This window comes from Glycine max, chromosome 17, assembly GCF_000004515.6.
Source record: "Glycine max cultivar Williams 82 chromosome 17, Glycine_max_v4.0, whole genome shotgun sequence".
Lineage (NCBI taxonomy): Eukaryota > Viridiplantae > Streptophyta > Magnoliopsida > Fabales > Fabaceae > Glycine > Glycine max.
The window spans coordinates 36,297,598-36,314,919 of NC_038253.2; the positions used below are offsets into that span (position 1 = coordinate 36,297,598).

The 17,322-nt window shown below is 28.7% G+C and overlaps 1 non-coding gene across 1 annotated transcript; it reads right to left on the minus strand.

The window, feature by feature from the left end:
- Positions 1 to 2,509: 2,509 nt before the first annotated feature.
- Positions 2,510 to 2,684, minus strand: MIR10195 (microRNA MIR10195). Its single transcript, NR_161653.1, has one exon. It is a non-coding gene; the product is annotated as a microRNA MIR10195 (primary transcript).
- Between the last annotated feature and the right edge of the window lie 14,638 nt (positions 2,685 to 17,322).

Genomic DNA, 17,322 nt, shown 5'->3' on the forward strand with positions numbered 1-17,322 from the left:
ATATTATTATTTTATGATACATTTAGATCCAAAGAATTATAATGATAGCTTCATTTGAACAAATAATTAATGGATATTATTCTACCCAATTCCGAATATCACTTATCAGCATGAGATTTTGAAAATTTTATGAAATAATTTTTATAATTATGACAATTTTTTACACTACTGAGTGCTGAATCAATTATTTTATGGAATAATTTTCTAAATTTTTAATATATTAATTTATGGAAAGTATGTATTATAAGGATATAGTAATAATAATGATAATCATAGTAATTTATTGGTGAGTGTTGTCCTATGTTCTCTTTTGACTTATTTAAAAAAATATATATGATTTTTTTGTGTGGTTTGTACACTTGATTGAGATAAAAAAAATTGAGTAAAATTATTTAATTACAATAGAATTTTTATTATTATTTAATTTATCTTTTTAAGCTTTAAATGTCATTTAAAAATGTTTTAGGGAATAAATAAATTATAATAATTTTAATTCTTTGAATTGATACTTGAAAATTTGATTAATTTTATATTAAATTATTTTCAAAGTTCAATTCTAGATATATTTTCATCATGATATCTTTCTTGTTAACTTGAATTATTTCAAAAAAATATATAAGTCACTTATCTACATAAATTTCATTTTTAGTTTTATTATAGTCAATTTTATTATAAATTAAATTATTTCCAAAAATAACTTGTTCATTGATATTTTTCATTGATAGATATAATAAGAAGTGAAATTTTATTAAAATAAATAAATATTTTTTATGATTAAATTTCAATTAAATATTTATGTAGGGTAAAAATGTTAACTAAATAGTTTTGTATAATTATTTTATAACAATCATTATAAAGGATACAATAATTTATCATATTATTGTCAAACTAAAATATACCTTAAATAAAAATAAATAAATTCACATAATAATTAGTGTAAAAAATTAGTTGCCAAGCATTTTTTTTATTAATTTTCATTAATCTGGCAACAATAAATACATTATAATTAAGGTAACTATATAAAAGATAGTTATTATTAACGAATAAAAAATAAAAAATGATATTGATTGTATTTATTATTACATATTTATTATTTTTTAGGAAATAAATATGAGACTGTCCCGTGATATCACCCCATAGAACAAAATATTTTTTATATATACTCAATCTCTTGATGCCTTTCTTTGCAAGAACTGGATGAGTCATTTCTTTAAGGGTACTTAAGTTTATTTTTTCTTTCTCTTATGCTATCAACTAATGATGTATAAAACTTATTTTTCAGTGAAAACCTTGTGCGCATGATGTATCAATAATGGACTTTGAAATACTTTGATAAGCTAAAGAAGAGTAGTAAAAATACTTTGTTTTATATTGGTTCACTCAACCTGAGCTACGTACACTTCTCCTTTACCAACTAGTAAAGGGTTCCCCTAATCAAACTTGATTACAACAAGTATTCTTTTCTGTCACTCTTGGCTTACAAGTATTTTCAAGACCACTACTGACACAAACCTTAGACTCCCCTTGAGTCTAAAAATACCTAAGTATTATTTTGTCACCAAACCACTCCTGACTTTCGCAAACAAAAGTTTGATATAGAATTACAGATTCTTTGCAACACTCAAAGAGTGAATTTACAATGAAATTATAATCTCTCACAAATACTTTGTATATTACAAAGGATGGACTCTCATAAGCTCATTGTGTTTCTCAATAGATGATTTTCTTTTCTCTTGTTTCTTGATTCATGACTTTTGTTTTTTTCTGTACGTGTTTGTCGTCGTTCTTCAACCCTTGATGTTGTATTTATAAAGAGAGACTCGTAATTGTGGAGAGTATCTTTCAAGATTAAATAATATGACTATTGTGCAGCTTGATCTTGTTTCCTGGAATAAGCAAATATTGCGCGTCTTTACTTGACAGGATCAGGACTTTCCATATCTGTCATTCATAACTCAATATGACCGTTATACATATAAAAGGAAATATAAGATAGATTCACAAATATGTTCCTTTTAAACAGAATCATATAAATAGGAATAAACTGATAAATTCAAATAAGCGGTCATATTCCAACTGGTGTTTGAATAAATTAAACGAGTATTTCCTTTTTCCAGTAGACAAGATATCCACTAATGCATAAGTCTCACCTAGTGTTGCTTTCAGTCATCAAACTTGTTAACTTACATGCAAAAAATTGGTTAGCATAAATTTATGTCTTTATTTTCATTAAAACCCTAAGAAATGTATGGATCATTCAATGTCTAACACTAAGTTCATTCTTGATCAAAATGGAAGAAAATAACAAAAGAGTTGTCAAGGTTGATGACAAAAAGTCTGTGTCAAAAAATATATCCAAACATGATATGTATCATCTCAACTAAATATTGTTATTTGCAATCTACTCAGACCTAATAAATATTATAGTTGAAAGTGTGATTTGATTATGATGAAGGGACTACTCACGTGCCCTGTATTCATGTTATACTTGTTTGATACATATATGACATATGCCAACTCCATATGATCATGTGTATCAAAGGAGGCCATTCTCCAATCTTTATCCTATGGTTGAGGAATTAGAGTTACCCCCACTGCTGCCATAGGATAACTCTAATTCTTTAGCCATAGGATAAAGATTGGCGAATGACCTCCTTTGATCCACAAAATCATAAGATAACTATAATTCTTTAGCCATAGGATAAAGATTGGCGAATGAACTCCTTTGATCCACAAAATCATATGGAGTTGACATATGCCATATATGTATCAAACAAGTATAACATGAATACAAGGCGCGTGAGTAATCCCTTCATCATTATCAAATCACTCCTTCAACTATAATATTTATCACGTCCAAGTAGATTGCAGATAAAAATATTTAGTTGAGATGGTACATATCATGTTTGGTTAAATTTTTTTGCATATACTTTTTGTCATCTGGCTTTACAACTCTTTTGTGGTTTTCCTCCATCTTGCTCAGGAATGAAACTTAATACCTGCTTTGATGAATAAACTTCTTTTATATCAAATACCCCAGGAGTAAGAGATGAATAACAGAAAGAAACCAATCCATAGGAAGAAAAAGGTGAATGTTTAGTTGAAACTATGACTTGTTTTTGCAATAGATAGATACATATATTGTTTCAACATAAAATCATTTCCCTTCTTTGCATTTGTTTTTCTAGGAAAAAGGTTTTAGAATTAAGGAGACTGGTTTAAAAATTGCATATGGGTTCCTTAATCACATGATCATTTTCACCCACAAACCAATGAAGTGCTCTGTTACAAGCAAACAAGTACATATTCATAAACAAAGACCATTCGAGAAGAAAACAACAGGAGTTCCAAAGTTCCAAACTTTTGGAACTCAACAATGACAATATCAACGAAATTTGATTAAAAGAAAAAAACCAATACTTTACCACACTAAAATAGGGAGTAATTGGGAGCATGGTTATCGAACTTGCAAGTTAACTCACCTACTCGTTCTAGTTTACGAGTCTAGATGCAAGGGGTGTGTTAACTCGAAGTCAAACTCATATTTGGCCAGACTTGCAGAAGACTAAGAATGACTTGGGCAAACTCAAACTACTCGTGAGTTTTTAACTAAGTCGACAAGCTTTCTCATTTTAAAAAATTTGCCCAAAACACACATCTTTCTTCTCTTTGATTGAGGGTTTTTGATCTCCCATGTCCCAATTACAAATCATGTCGCTTATCTCCCCACTCCATTATGATTTGATTTTTCCTCTAAATCGTGAGTCCATTTGAAGGGGGCACCACCATTTTTGTTAGAAAGAAGAGGGAGGAAGGTGATAGCTGATGAATGGAAGAAGAGAACGAATTAGGGTTGTTTTAGGTAAGTGGGTTTGGGCCTTACTCAAAATTGGCCCATTCTCTATAAGTAAGTAGATAATGTATAATTAAATAAAAATATAATTACTATAATAAGATTTGCTAGGTTGTAGTTATTAATATTTGTCAAACCCCCATTCGTAATCTTTGGTCCACAAATGTGTGGCCATAGGATTTGCTAGGCTATAGTTGTTTCTTTCCTTTCGCAAAAAAAGTATAATAAGAATAAAATGCATAATTATATATTAGAAATAATAAAGTATTACATAATAGAGATAAAATATATAACAAATAACGATATATAAATATGTTTTACGCCATTACTTTAACACTTTGTCTTAGATTTTGACATGTGTATGAAAGATTTTGTTCTTGTATTTTTTTTTCATTTTAGTCTTTACAAAATGTTTTTATTTTATTTTTCGTCCTTAAAGTGTTTTAGATAACTCTTTTTTTACTGTTTAAAGTATTTTTTTTATTGTTCAAAGTGTTATCTAAAACGGTTTAAGGATGAAAAATAAAACAAATACATTTTACAAAGATTAAAACAAAACAAAATTGTTTAAAGGGATTAAAATAAAAAACTAAATTATAAGAAAAAAGTATATATTTAAGCCTTAATTTTAAATTTTGTTTCCTTCCTTTCTTGACCCAGCAAGTTATCACACGACAATGAAATCAATGAATAAATAACATTTCAATCCCTAGTTTTGGGAATGAATTTTATGTTTTCTACACAATTTTGTAGAATTTCAATTTTATGTTTTTGTGTTTACTTTTGTAAACATAAACTCAATTACATTACGCTCTTACATTGTTTTATGTCTAAAAGTAATTTAATTGAATTGTCCCTAGAGTTTTGCTTCTACTATTTCTCAAGTTCATTATACTTTCTCTCGTTGGTTTACAGGTAAATCAGGTTTGTGACTTCTAACTACCTTACTCTTCCTAACTACATGTTTTGGTTATTATTATAATGAAGTATAGTTTTTAATCTGTCATTTGGTTTAACATTTGTGTATAAGGAACACCCAGACACACTTTACATGTGAAAGTCACAAAGTAGTAGCAAAACTTGATCATACTTTCTTCTTTTTTGTTTGTTCTTGACCTGTTGTTTTATATGAGAAAGAAGTTTTGACTAATCTGGAGTTTGACCAAAAAATAAATAAAGTCTAATCAAGAATTATTTTCACCAATAATCAAACTCAACTTAGTTGTCATTATACAACATTATCATATTAATCACAAATAAAGAATAATTCTAGTATTGTATCTACATTGATTCTAATATAAAAAATTTCTACATCCAAATTGGCCTTGTAACAAAAAAACATATACACAATATTCTATAATCTAAATGTACAAACAATCTATTCCAACAATCTATTGACGAATAATTGACCAACCAAGTTTGACCCCATTAGAACCAAACAAATTTTGATGGAGACTCCCTTTATGATCAAAGCGCAGATGACAATTATTCTCTATAACCTTCTAAATGAGTAGTAATTAACACAACAATAATCAAACAAGGATTCAGTGAGTGCAATCATTCTTTATTTTAGTGAAATCCTTAGGGCAACTGTTGTCAAGAGAGGATAATGAAACTTAATAATGCAAGACATAGAATTAATTATTTTTAATTTTCCAAGTAATTGGGTTAGATAATACATGTAACTTAAAATATCACATAGAATGCAAAAAAAAAAAAAACAACAATAGCTTTTATATGTATAGAAGTTATATTGCAATATAATAGATGAAATTATTGACATTTATGAAAAAAAGTATTTAATGAAATATAAATTTTATAATAATATAATGTTAATGTTATTAATAAGATTAAATTTGCACTAAAAAAATAAGATTAACTTTTTAATAATGTAATGCGAAGAGAACACATTTTGGTAACCATTTAATTGATATAAAATATTCACTGACTTTGTTAGACTACTCTCCTTTTGTAAACATGATTGATTACTTTTAGTGAGATTCTCCCCTCTCAATCTCAATCACGCCTTTTCTATCTAGAAGGTTTGAAACCAAGATCCTACTTAAAGAGAATCAAATCTAATACCACTTGGATTAATGACTTGTTGGTAAGCAAAGAAAGCATATAGGATATCTTTAGTTGGTTATAAATTCATATATACTTGCGCACAAAATAAAAATATATATACTTATCATCCAATCGTTACTAAAAAAAATTGTACCCTTCAATCGTCATTGAATTGACAAATAAAACCATTTTTTATCCTCTTTTATTTTCTTTAGGTCACTTTATGCTTAAGCATTCGAATGAGTTATGTATCCTCGAATCGCCATTGGATTGAGCCCAATAACTAATAAAGCCGATCGGATCCCTATTGGTTTAGCCTATAGGGTTGACGAGCATTTTGTGCCTTACTTAAATTAATATTCGTTCTCATCTAAATAACTACTATATAATAAATTCCACAAGAAATCTATGCATGAACAAAATATTTATAAACTATATATGAAATTTATGATTAAAATTAAAAAATATTTATAAATGATTTTTTACAAAGTCTGTGTGTACATTCTCATTTATTAATTTTAAATTATAGTTGTATTTTGCTATATGATTTTCATTGTTATTAAGAATAATAATGATAAAGGTTCATCACAAAAAAAAAAAGAATACTAATGGTAATAAATATAGTAATTATAAAATGAAAATAGAAATTATAGTTATTCTTTTAAAAAATTCCTTTAGTATCCGCCATAGTCTGGACATATATATTTAATTATTTATTAAACAATTATTTATTGAACAAATAACATAATTAAATTAACTATGTGTATCAATAATGTTTTTTGAAACCATTTACTAAAATGTTTAGATTGAAGTTAAAGAAATTACTTAATTTTTTTTTGGTATTTATGTAACTTGTTGGTACAAAATTTAACTAAGTTAAACATTTTATTAACTAATTAAGCTTTTTATAAGACTAATATAATTTCAATAAAAAAAATATTTTAAGTAAAATTACTTAACCTTCAAAATTCTTATGTGTTTATTAAATATTTTTTATTCACAAATAACATAATCAAATTAGCTAATTGTATCATGAAAAAATTGAAATCATTTCACTCAGATAAATAATACTAAAACATATTTTCAAAAATTTAAGAATCGTGAAAATATAAAATTTTAGCCATTAACAAATAATTATTTCAATTTAAACATAAAAGATGAAAATACAATGGGATAAATATGTTTTTAGTCCCTATGCATCTTTTTCTCTTGTTTTTAGTCCCTGAAGTTTCATATCATTTAATTTAGTCCTTGTAATTTATTAAAAACATCTTTTTAGTTTCTCTCTACGCATATTTTTCACAGACAACGTTAATTCTTAGGAAGTGAGTTATTGTTGGTTTTTGCTTTTAACAATAATTTTTCCTCACACATGCATTCCTTTCATCCTAGTTGCGAAGGATAAGATGTGGATTTCGAACCACAACTCCTATGTACAGATATTGACAAGGAACCGTCACTACTAAATAATAGATTTTTTACATAAGTTATTAAGGACTTTTAATATTGGTTATTCACCGATGTTAAAGTATCAATGTTAACATCGATTGTTTAAAAACCATCTAAATCCATTAACTGATTCATGTTGTTTAAAAATCGATGTTGTTTTAGCAAAAAATAACATCGGTTTTGATAAGAACTGATGTTGTTTTCTTCTCACCAACATCGTTTTTTTTATTCTTCTCACCAACATCATTTTTTTGAAAAACTGATGCTGTCAATAAACAACAACATCGATTTTTCATAAAACACATGTTGTTTTTTGTTTTTTTTACTATTCTATTTATTTTTTTAATTACCAACCTGTAATTAATTCATATAACAACTTATCAATGTTGTAAAAAACACATAAAATAAGTCATACACCAAAAGTTATAAACAAAGTATGTCATGCATCAAGAGTAGTTATAAACATTTATAAATAAAATATAACATAAATGTGTTTAGGATGTTCTAATATTTCTCATAAAATATATCACGAAGACTTATAAACAAAAAATTACAAATTGATAATAATAGAGTAATAATGTACTTTAATTACAAACAAATCCAAAATAAAATAAAGTTAGAAGTTGCATCCGGTAACTCAAATATAATTTGAGTTCCACTAAGCAAATTTTGTGATTGTGCAAAATTTCTCCATCCATTTCAAATTTTTGCAGTCTTCCTATAATGATTATAAACTATCCTACACTCCGTAGTCCATTCCAAGTTCAAATGGGTGAATCTTTTAGCTCTCATAAATGAGTACATGGTACTCAAAACATCCTAAAATTAGCATGAAATTCATATTATATATATATATATATATATATATATATATATATATATGATTTTAAAATTTGACATACAGAGGGGTGTTTAATTACTCACTAAACTGGTGCAAGTTACTTTGTACTCAGTCAGTAGGACTTTAAAAGTGACTGAGTTAGGAACTTGGTGGTACAATGAGTGTCATTTAGGGTAAACTTTTGGTTCAGAGCTGCTTTTAAAGATGGTGAGGAGGAAAACACTCTTTCCAAAGTGGGTTAAGGTCACCTGATGATTTCAAGTGAACCCATAAAACTCTCTGAGTTCTGTCCATCCAACTAGTAGAGCCGGGCTAACCAGATCTTGGTTATATATAACAGAGTACATGTTGCTACTTGAGTGTAGCAGATTCCAAGTAGGGTCTTGTTCATCTTTCCATCTTATAACAAATGATCTACTGACTTCATCATAAGACTACATTTAACCAACAAATTAATATAAGCAAATGTGTTATATCATGTCATATTTCTTTGAGAATAACGTTGAAATTTCTAACTTGATCCATAACATGAACAATGCTGAACATTTCCTCTGTTTTATTGTTAATCTTCACCATTGTGTTAGTCATTTCCATCCAGTTCTATTGATCTTCATCCATCGTTTATAAGCTCCATTTACAATATAAACATTACATTAAGTAGATTTTGTCAAACCATCTAAATCCATTAACTGATTCATGCACAAAGTGACTATGCACCATGCTTATCTAAGAGCTTATTCCATGCAACAAATATAATGAGGAACCAGAACCATGCAAAACATAACCTAAGTAAATTTGCAACCCAAACAGAACCTAAGTAAACTAGAACCTAAGTAAAATTTCACTGATTTCACTATAAAAAAAAGACCTACATTTTCGAAAACAACCAGAACCATGAACAACCAAAACAATGTCGAAAACACTATTGAATCCAACCAAAACATTGTCGAAAACAACTAAAACAACCAAAACAATGAACAAGAAGAACAACCAAAACAATGTCAAAAACACTGTCAAATCCAACCAAAACACTGTCGAAAACAACCAAAACAACAAAAAAAAAAACCAGAACCATGATTTCACTATCAAAAAAAGCTTCAAGAGAAAAACATATTGTCAGAGCGAGAGTGGTAGTGACACCTACACCGTGAGCAAGAGTGAGATCGTGAGAGAGAGTGAGACTGACAGTGATGACACCGTGATCGACAAGATAGTGGTTTCACTGTGAGCGAAGGGTGGTTTCAGCACTGCGAGAGTGAGAGTGAGACTGACAAATGGTTCGTGAGGGAGATGAGTCATGAGGGAGACGAAGCGTGAGAGAGAAGAGTGAACTGCTAGAAGCGCAAAAAAAATTATAAATAGGACAATACAACATTGGTTTTTTTTCTTCCAAAAACCGATGTTAACGTGAGTTTGTTAACATCAGTTTTTTCAAAAAGAAACTCAAGTTAACATCGGTTTTTGGAAAACTGATGTTAACACACTCATGTTAACATCAATTTTTCGGAAAAACCGATGTTGACGAAGTCACATTATTTACGATTATGCTACCACATTTTGGTTTACATTGTTTTTCTATAAAATCGATGTTATTCTAATTATGCTAAAAGTAAATTTTGTAGTATTCCATGTGAATTTATAGATCTGCAACATGAATTGTTGAAGAATGAAGGTGAAAACAAAGACATAAATGGAGTAGTTGAAAATTAGGGCTTGATGTGTTTTTGGGAGATATAAATAATTTTTTTTAAAAAAATCCATGTCATTGTAATTATTTTATTTAAATCTCATAGTCAATTCTAACAAACAAAATTAACGTCGTCAATGAAGAATATGTGCAAAAGGACTAAAAATACGTTTTTAATAAAGTACAATGACTAAATTGAATGCTATGAAACTTTAGGGACTAAAAACAAGAAAAAAATGAAATTATAGGCACTAAAAACATATTTTTCTAAATATAAATTATTGTAAAAATAATAGGACAAAAGGGTCACAAAGTGTTTATAGAAAAGTTAAATAGATCTTTTTTTTTGTCTCCAGCCTATTGTGGATATTTGCAACAAGTTTCTATTTGTAATAAAAAAATCAAGTAATCATAGAATTTCATTAGAATATATTCAAGAAAGAAATTCATATAAAAAAGTGTAAAATTTTTAAAAAGGGAAAGATTAACAAAAAGTAAGTGGACCTATCTGGTTCATCGTGAGAAAGAGACTCTAATCAATCCGGAGTTCGGTCAGGAGGCAAGTAAAGTTTGACCAAAAATTGTTTCCGCCAATGATCAAACTCAAGTAATACCTAAATGATTCAACTTTAACTAGAGCATATTAATTATTTATACTCAATAACTTGGTTAAGTTAAATAGCTCTAAAAAATCATTAATTGTTGGAAATTCACTAGTATTTAAACAGTAAAAATACACTTGCCAAGCTATTCTTGGTTGTTGAAGTGTCGATAGATTTTTATGTTATCATGAGGAGGAATCAAATTACACCGGTTTAACTCCGTAAGAGTTACAGCAAATCCAATCCATTAATATAGAATGATTCTACAATACATATACTTTAATTTATTATGTGGCATTCAATCAATTAATTAGTGTTAATCAATCAATTTATTTTATTTGATTTGTTTTGATTTTTTGTTTGATTTACTTAACTAACTACTTTAATTATTTATGAAAATTATTAACTCAAAAAACTCTTACAATTTTTACCAATACTAAATAGTAAAATACATTTACAATAATTTCAAAATATTTTATTTTAATTAATTGTTTTTTTCAAAGTATCTTAATTTATTAAATAATTTGAAATACTAAAATAAATCAAGAAAGGGGAGGTTATCCTTTGGTGAGGATGAGAGCCAATAGTTTCAAAACACACGGATCGATGACATGGCCAAAGAGTTTATTTGTGTTTAATATATAGTTACTTTACATCCCAACCCTATGTATCCCTCTTTGCCGAAACACAACCCACGCTCGGCCTCCATTGATGGCGTTGCACAATAGGAAGGATTCCTCACTGGTCGTAGGAGGTGTCGCACAATAGGAAGTAAGGGTTCCAATTGTAACGAACAAGAGACCTTTTCTTCGTCCCCCCTCCCTCCTTGTTGTAAGTCCGGTTCCAACCATCATCGATGAAATCCATTGCGGCAACTCATCTTCAACAAAAAAGACACCACCAATAGCTTTGCTAGAGGTTCTTTTCTCCCACTCACACTCAAATTTTCTCGATTTCAATTTCAATTTCTCTGACCTAATTTTCATTTTTCCCAATTTCAATCGGTAAAGAAATCATAAATTTGTGCCTCGATTGTGTATGGAAGCTCAACGACAACTACATAAACCTCGAGGGCTTCCTTGTCTTCAAAGTCGTTGGCGGCGGCATAGGTTTCTTGTGGTGATATATTAAAATATCTATAAATAACATAATAATTCAACATTTCATTCTATATGTTTAGATAATTATATAATGTAATATGTTTTATTTAGTTTTTATTACTACTTGTATTTACTTTATTATATTTTTTATTGCTATTATTTTAATATATCATATCATATGGTATGCTTTGTTTAAATTATTATTATTATTATTTAGTCACTGCATTTTTTTACTATTATACTAATTCTATTTCATTATTACATTTTTATTATTTATATGTAGTATTTATTATGTTTACATATTTAATATTATTATTTGTTATATATTTTAACACTATTATATAATGCTTTATTATTTCTAATATATAATTATGCATTTTATTCTTATTACACTTTTTTATGCATAAAAAAGGAAAGAAACAACTAAAACCTAGCAAATCCGGGCCATCACTATAAACTCGAACGAGTGAGCAAGTTAACTTGTGAGTTCGATAACCATACTCCCAATTACTCTCTATTTTAGTGTGGTCAAGTATTGTCTTTATTCCTTTTGACATGATTATGTCATTATTGCCATTGTTGAGTTCCAAAAGTTTGGAACTTTGGAACTCCTGATGTTTTCTTCTCAAATAGTCTTTGTCTCATGAATATGTCATTCTTTGCTTGTAGCAAAACACTTCATTGGTTTATGGTTGGAAATGATCTTGTGATTTAAATTTGTTTCCTTAATCCTAAAACTTTTTCCTAGAGAAATAAAGGCAAAGAAAGACAATGATTTTATGTTGAAACAATATTTGTATTTATTTGTTGCAAAATCAAGCCGTAGTTTCAAATAAACATTCACCTTTTTTGTTCTTATACATTGGTTTCTTTCTACAATTTATTTCTTAGTCATGGGATATTTGATATAAAAGAAGTTTGTTCATCAAAGTAGGTACTAAGTTCATTCTTGAACAAGATGGAGGAAAAGAACAAAAAAGTTGTCAAGCCTGATGACAAAATGTATGTGCCAAAAAATGTAACCAAACATAGTGTGTACCATCTCAACTAAATATTTTTATAAGCAATCTACTTGGACGAGATAAATATTATAGTTGAAGGTGTGATTTGATTATGATGAAGGAATTACTCATGTATCTTGTTTTCATGTTATATCTTGTTTGATACAGATATGACATATGTTAATTCCATATGATTTTGTGGATCAAAGGAGGTCATTCTTCAATCTTTATCCTATGACTAGGGAATAAGAGTTATCCTATGGCAGCGGTGGGGGTAACTCTAATTCCTAGGTCATAAGATAAATATTGGAGAATGACCTCCTTTGATCCACATAATCATATGGAATTGACATATGCCATATCTGTATCAAACAAGATATAACATGAAAACAAGACACGTGAGTAGTCCCTTCCTCATAATCAAGGCACACAATCAACTATAATATTTATTAGGTCCGAGTAGATTGCAAATAGAAATATTTAGTTGAGATGATACATATAATGTTTGGTTACATTTTTCGGCACAAACCTTTTGTCATCGAGCTTGACAACTCTTTTGTTCCTTTCTTCCATTTTGCTCAAGAATGAACTCAGTACCTGCTTTGATGAACAAACTTCTTTTAGATCAAATACCCTAGGAATGAGAGATAAATAGTAGAAAGAAACCAATGCATAGGAAAAAAAGGGTGAATGTTTATTTGAAACTATGACAAGCTTTTGCAACTGATAAATATAGATATTATTTCGGCTTAAATCATTGTCTTTCTTTGCATTTTTTTCTCCAAGGAAAAGTTTTAGGATTAAGGAGACTAGTTTAAAAAAGTTACAGATGGAGTTTATCAATCAGATGATCATTTCCACCCAAAACCAATGAAGTGCTCTGCTACAAGCAAACAAGAATAGATTTACAAGACAAAGACCATTGGAAAAGAGAACAATAGGAGTTCCAAACTTTTGGAAGTCATCAATGGCAAACATAATGCCTAATCACTAGCTAACAATAAGAAATTGTAATTATCATTGACCATACATTCTAACATGAGATGATTATGTTAGAATATATGTTAGAAGTCAACAATGGTCTTTGATAAATATAGATATTATTTCAACATAAATCATTGTCTTTCTTTGCATTTTTTTTTCTCCAGGGAAAAGTTTTAGGATTAAGAAGACTAGTTTAAAAAAGTTACAGATGGGGTTTATCAATCAGATGATCATTTCCACCCACAAGCCAATGAAGTGCTCTGATACAAGCAAACAAGAATAGTTTCACAAGACAAAGACCATTGGAGAAGAGAACATTAGGAGTTCCAAACTTTTGGAAGTCATCAATGGCAAACATAATGCCTAATTACTAGCTAACAATAAGAAATTGTAATTATCATTGACCATTCATTCTAACATGAGATGATTATGTTAGAATATATGTTAGAAGTCAACAATGGTCTTTGATAAATATAGATATTATTTCAGCATAAATCATTGTCTTTCTTTGCATTTTTTTTCCAGGGAAAAGTTTTAGGATTAAGGAGACTAGTTTAAAAAAGTTACAGATGGGGTTTATCAATTAGATGATCATTTCCACCCACAAGCCAATGAAGTGCTCTGATACAAGCAAACAAGAATAGTTTCACAAGACAAAGACCATTGGAGAAGAGAACAATAGGAGTTCCAAACGTTTGGAATTCAACAATGGCAAACATAATGCCTAATTACTAGCTAACAATAAGAAATTGTAATTATCATTGACTCATATATTCTAACATGAGATGATTATGTTGATGAATCTAGATTTGTATTATGACAAAGGCTAAGAAGAATAAAAATTGAATCTTCTAGAGGAACAAAGCTGCCACAATCGAGAGCAACCTTCTTCCATTCTTAGCATATATATTAAAAAAAGATAAAAAGGAATACAAACATATGAACCCTTAAGTAAAAGTGACCAAATATAATGTTAGAATAAATATTGTCGGTAAATGTTGAGTGGTTGTGACTTGTGATAGTGAAGTAATTTACAACTTCATTCCCTTTCAAATCCATATAATGGTTCATGAAAACTCAGTTACTCATGCATTTTGGTTTCAAATATAAACCACATACTCAATTATACAAGTTAATAGGAAAGTCAACTTGCAATTAGGTATGTTAAAGAAATATATTGTTAACATTCACAAACAAGAATGAGGAAAATCAACTACAAACTAACATTGATATCTGCATACATTTTAAATATGTAATTTCAGAGTCCAAGATGCATACCCTAAAGAAGATAACCAATTAAACCCATGAAAGATAAGAGTCAATATTCAAACAAGATTTAATGTTATTGTTAAGAGAAATATTAATTATATAATAAGTCTAATAAAACACAATAATACAAAAGTCAAACTTAAAATTGACTAGAAAATTTAAGTTTAGTTAACTTGTCAAGAACAATTATCAAAACAAGTGTGATGGAGCATTGTGGCTAACGAAGCTAGCATCTAGGTCTTTGATGAAACAAAAATCTAGATGTGAAAAGAATTATGAGACTACAACAAAAGTCTCATAAATTAATTATTATAATTTAAAATTCAAATTTCAATATATAATAAATGTCCATTAATCATGTGACAATTTATCTAGCAATTAAAGTTGGAGCGAAGGACGCATATTTATCCATGTTACAAGTCACATGGCCATATCCTATAAGCATTTTTGGAACGTTGTCAAGGCTTGGCCTTGCTAAATTATCGCAATTAGTCCTAATTTCAAACATTTTCCCCTTATGCAAAGTCATTTACAAGCTGTAATCCTCGTCGAATGTGTCATTCGAGCGTGAATAATTGTTTGTTTCTAATGCCAAAAATCTACTCAGGGATAACAATATTGAATACTAATAGACGGTTTCCATGGGCAATTCAAAAGTCTTGATGAATATTGATTAATTTACGTGCCAAAAATATAGCTGGTTAATCTTATGTATTTATATACTTCGTAAATAACTAATCTCGATAAGAAATTTGGATAACCATTTTTATGTAGTTCAGCGAATTATGTTTGGCTTGTGCAGTTTGCATAGTTCTATCACCAAGCACATACTTCACCTTGACTGCGATCTACTAGTAATTGTGGGTATAAAACTAAGTCTATGCATTGTATAGTTCAATAGTTCATGTATGAAATGCAACAATGTCGGCTGCTTTCAAAATTATGATATGATTATTGTGAATCAATAAATTAAATAATAAACATTATTTATTGAACGTGCCTTATTAATTGGCCACTTGAAGAGAGGGCAAAGACTACTCGGTACTCATGAGTGGATCTACGTTTACAGTCGTGTTACATGCCATATTAAATCTTAGAAAGTTTTTGTTATCATAATAACTATTTTTTATATTTAAGAGTTTAAATTTGATATATAATCACCCAAAGCTTTATATTATCACTATCAATCAATTAGAAATAATCCTAGATATAAATTTTAAAAGTGAAAATTTTATTTTTAATCCTATATTTTTGTGAAATCTTATTTTTAATTGTCAAAGTTTAACATCATCCAATTTAATTCATGTATTTTACAAAAAACTTGTTTTAGTCCCTCCTTACAAATGACATTGGCTTCTATCGGATGTGACAAACAAAGTTCGTTTTTTTTAATTGATTAAAATGATGTGAAAAATTATTTTTTTAAAGAAGTTATTAAGATGTCTTCACCAAAAACATCAAACCCTAACTTTCAAATGCTTCATTTTATATTTGTTTCTACCATCATTTTTCAACTGTTGTTGCAAATTTATTTTTGTGTCTTTTTCTGATTTTGTTTGTTTCTTCAACATTGTTTCTATGAATTCACACAGTAAATAAACAATGTAATTTATTTGTCATGTAGGAAATGATGTTATTACGTCAACATCATTTGTGAGGAGTGACTAAAAATAAGTTTTTTTTTTTGTAAAGTACAAGGACTATATTGGATGATATGAAATTACAGGGACTAAAAATAAGATCTCATGAAAGTATAAGGACTAAAAATATATTTTTCTCATTTTAAAATGACTTAGTCTCTCTATATAAATTAGAATACACAACTTAGATCAATGGGGTCTAACTCAATTGATTGAACAAGGTGTGTGAGTGTTGTAAACTCCCTGGTATCGTTTCAATTCTTATGGATACAAAAAAAGAATACACAACTTAGACTAGAGCTAATAAAATAGACTGGGTCGGCGGGCTAGCCTATTGGCCCATTAGCTTGTTGAGCCAAGTTGGCCAGAGAAAATGTTAACCCAAATTGAATTGGGTCTTTTTGAGCCGGCCCAATAGGCCCACTAGGCTAGATTGGAATAAAAAATATAGCCCAAATTTGGTTGAGCTTATTTTGGCCCAATATTTTTTTCTTTTGAATTTGTATTGACTTAGACAAAAAAAGAAAAATGACCTAATATGGGTTGTCCTGATGGGCCGCTGGGCCTAACTAGATTTAAAAGAGTGAGACACATATAGATATGGACTAGCCCAACCCAACCTATTTTTCATGTTTGGCACAATAGATTGGGCTAGGTCAAGTCGTCCATTTTGTCTGTCCTAAGTGATACTTTCATTCTTCCCTTTCTTTCTTTTTTTTTTAATCTTTTTTCCTATCTTGAGATTAAACATTTGCAATATTCCTTTTCTTTGTTTATTTTAATTTCAAACACCTATAACTAACTAAAAAAAATCAACAAGTCGTCTAAG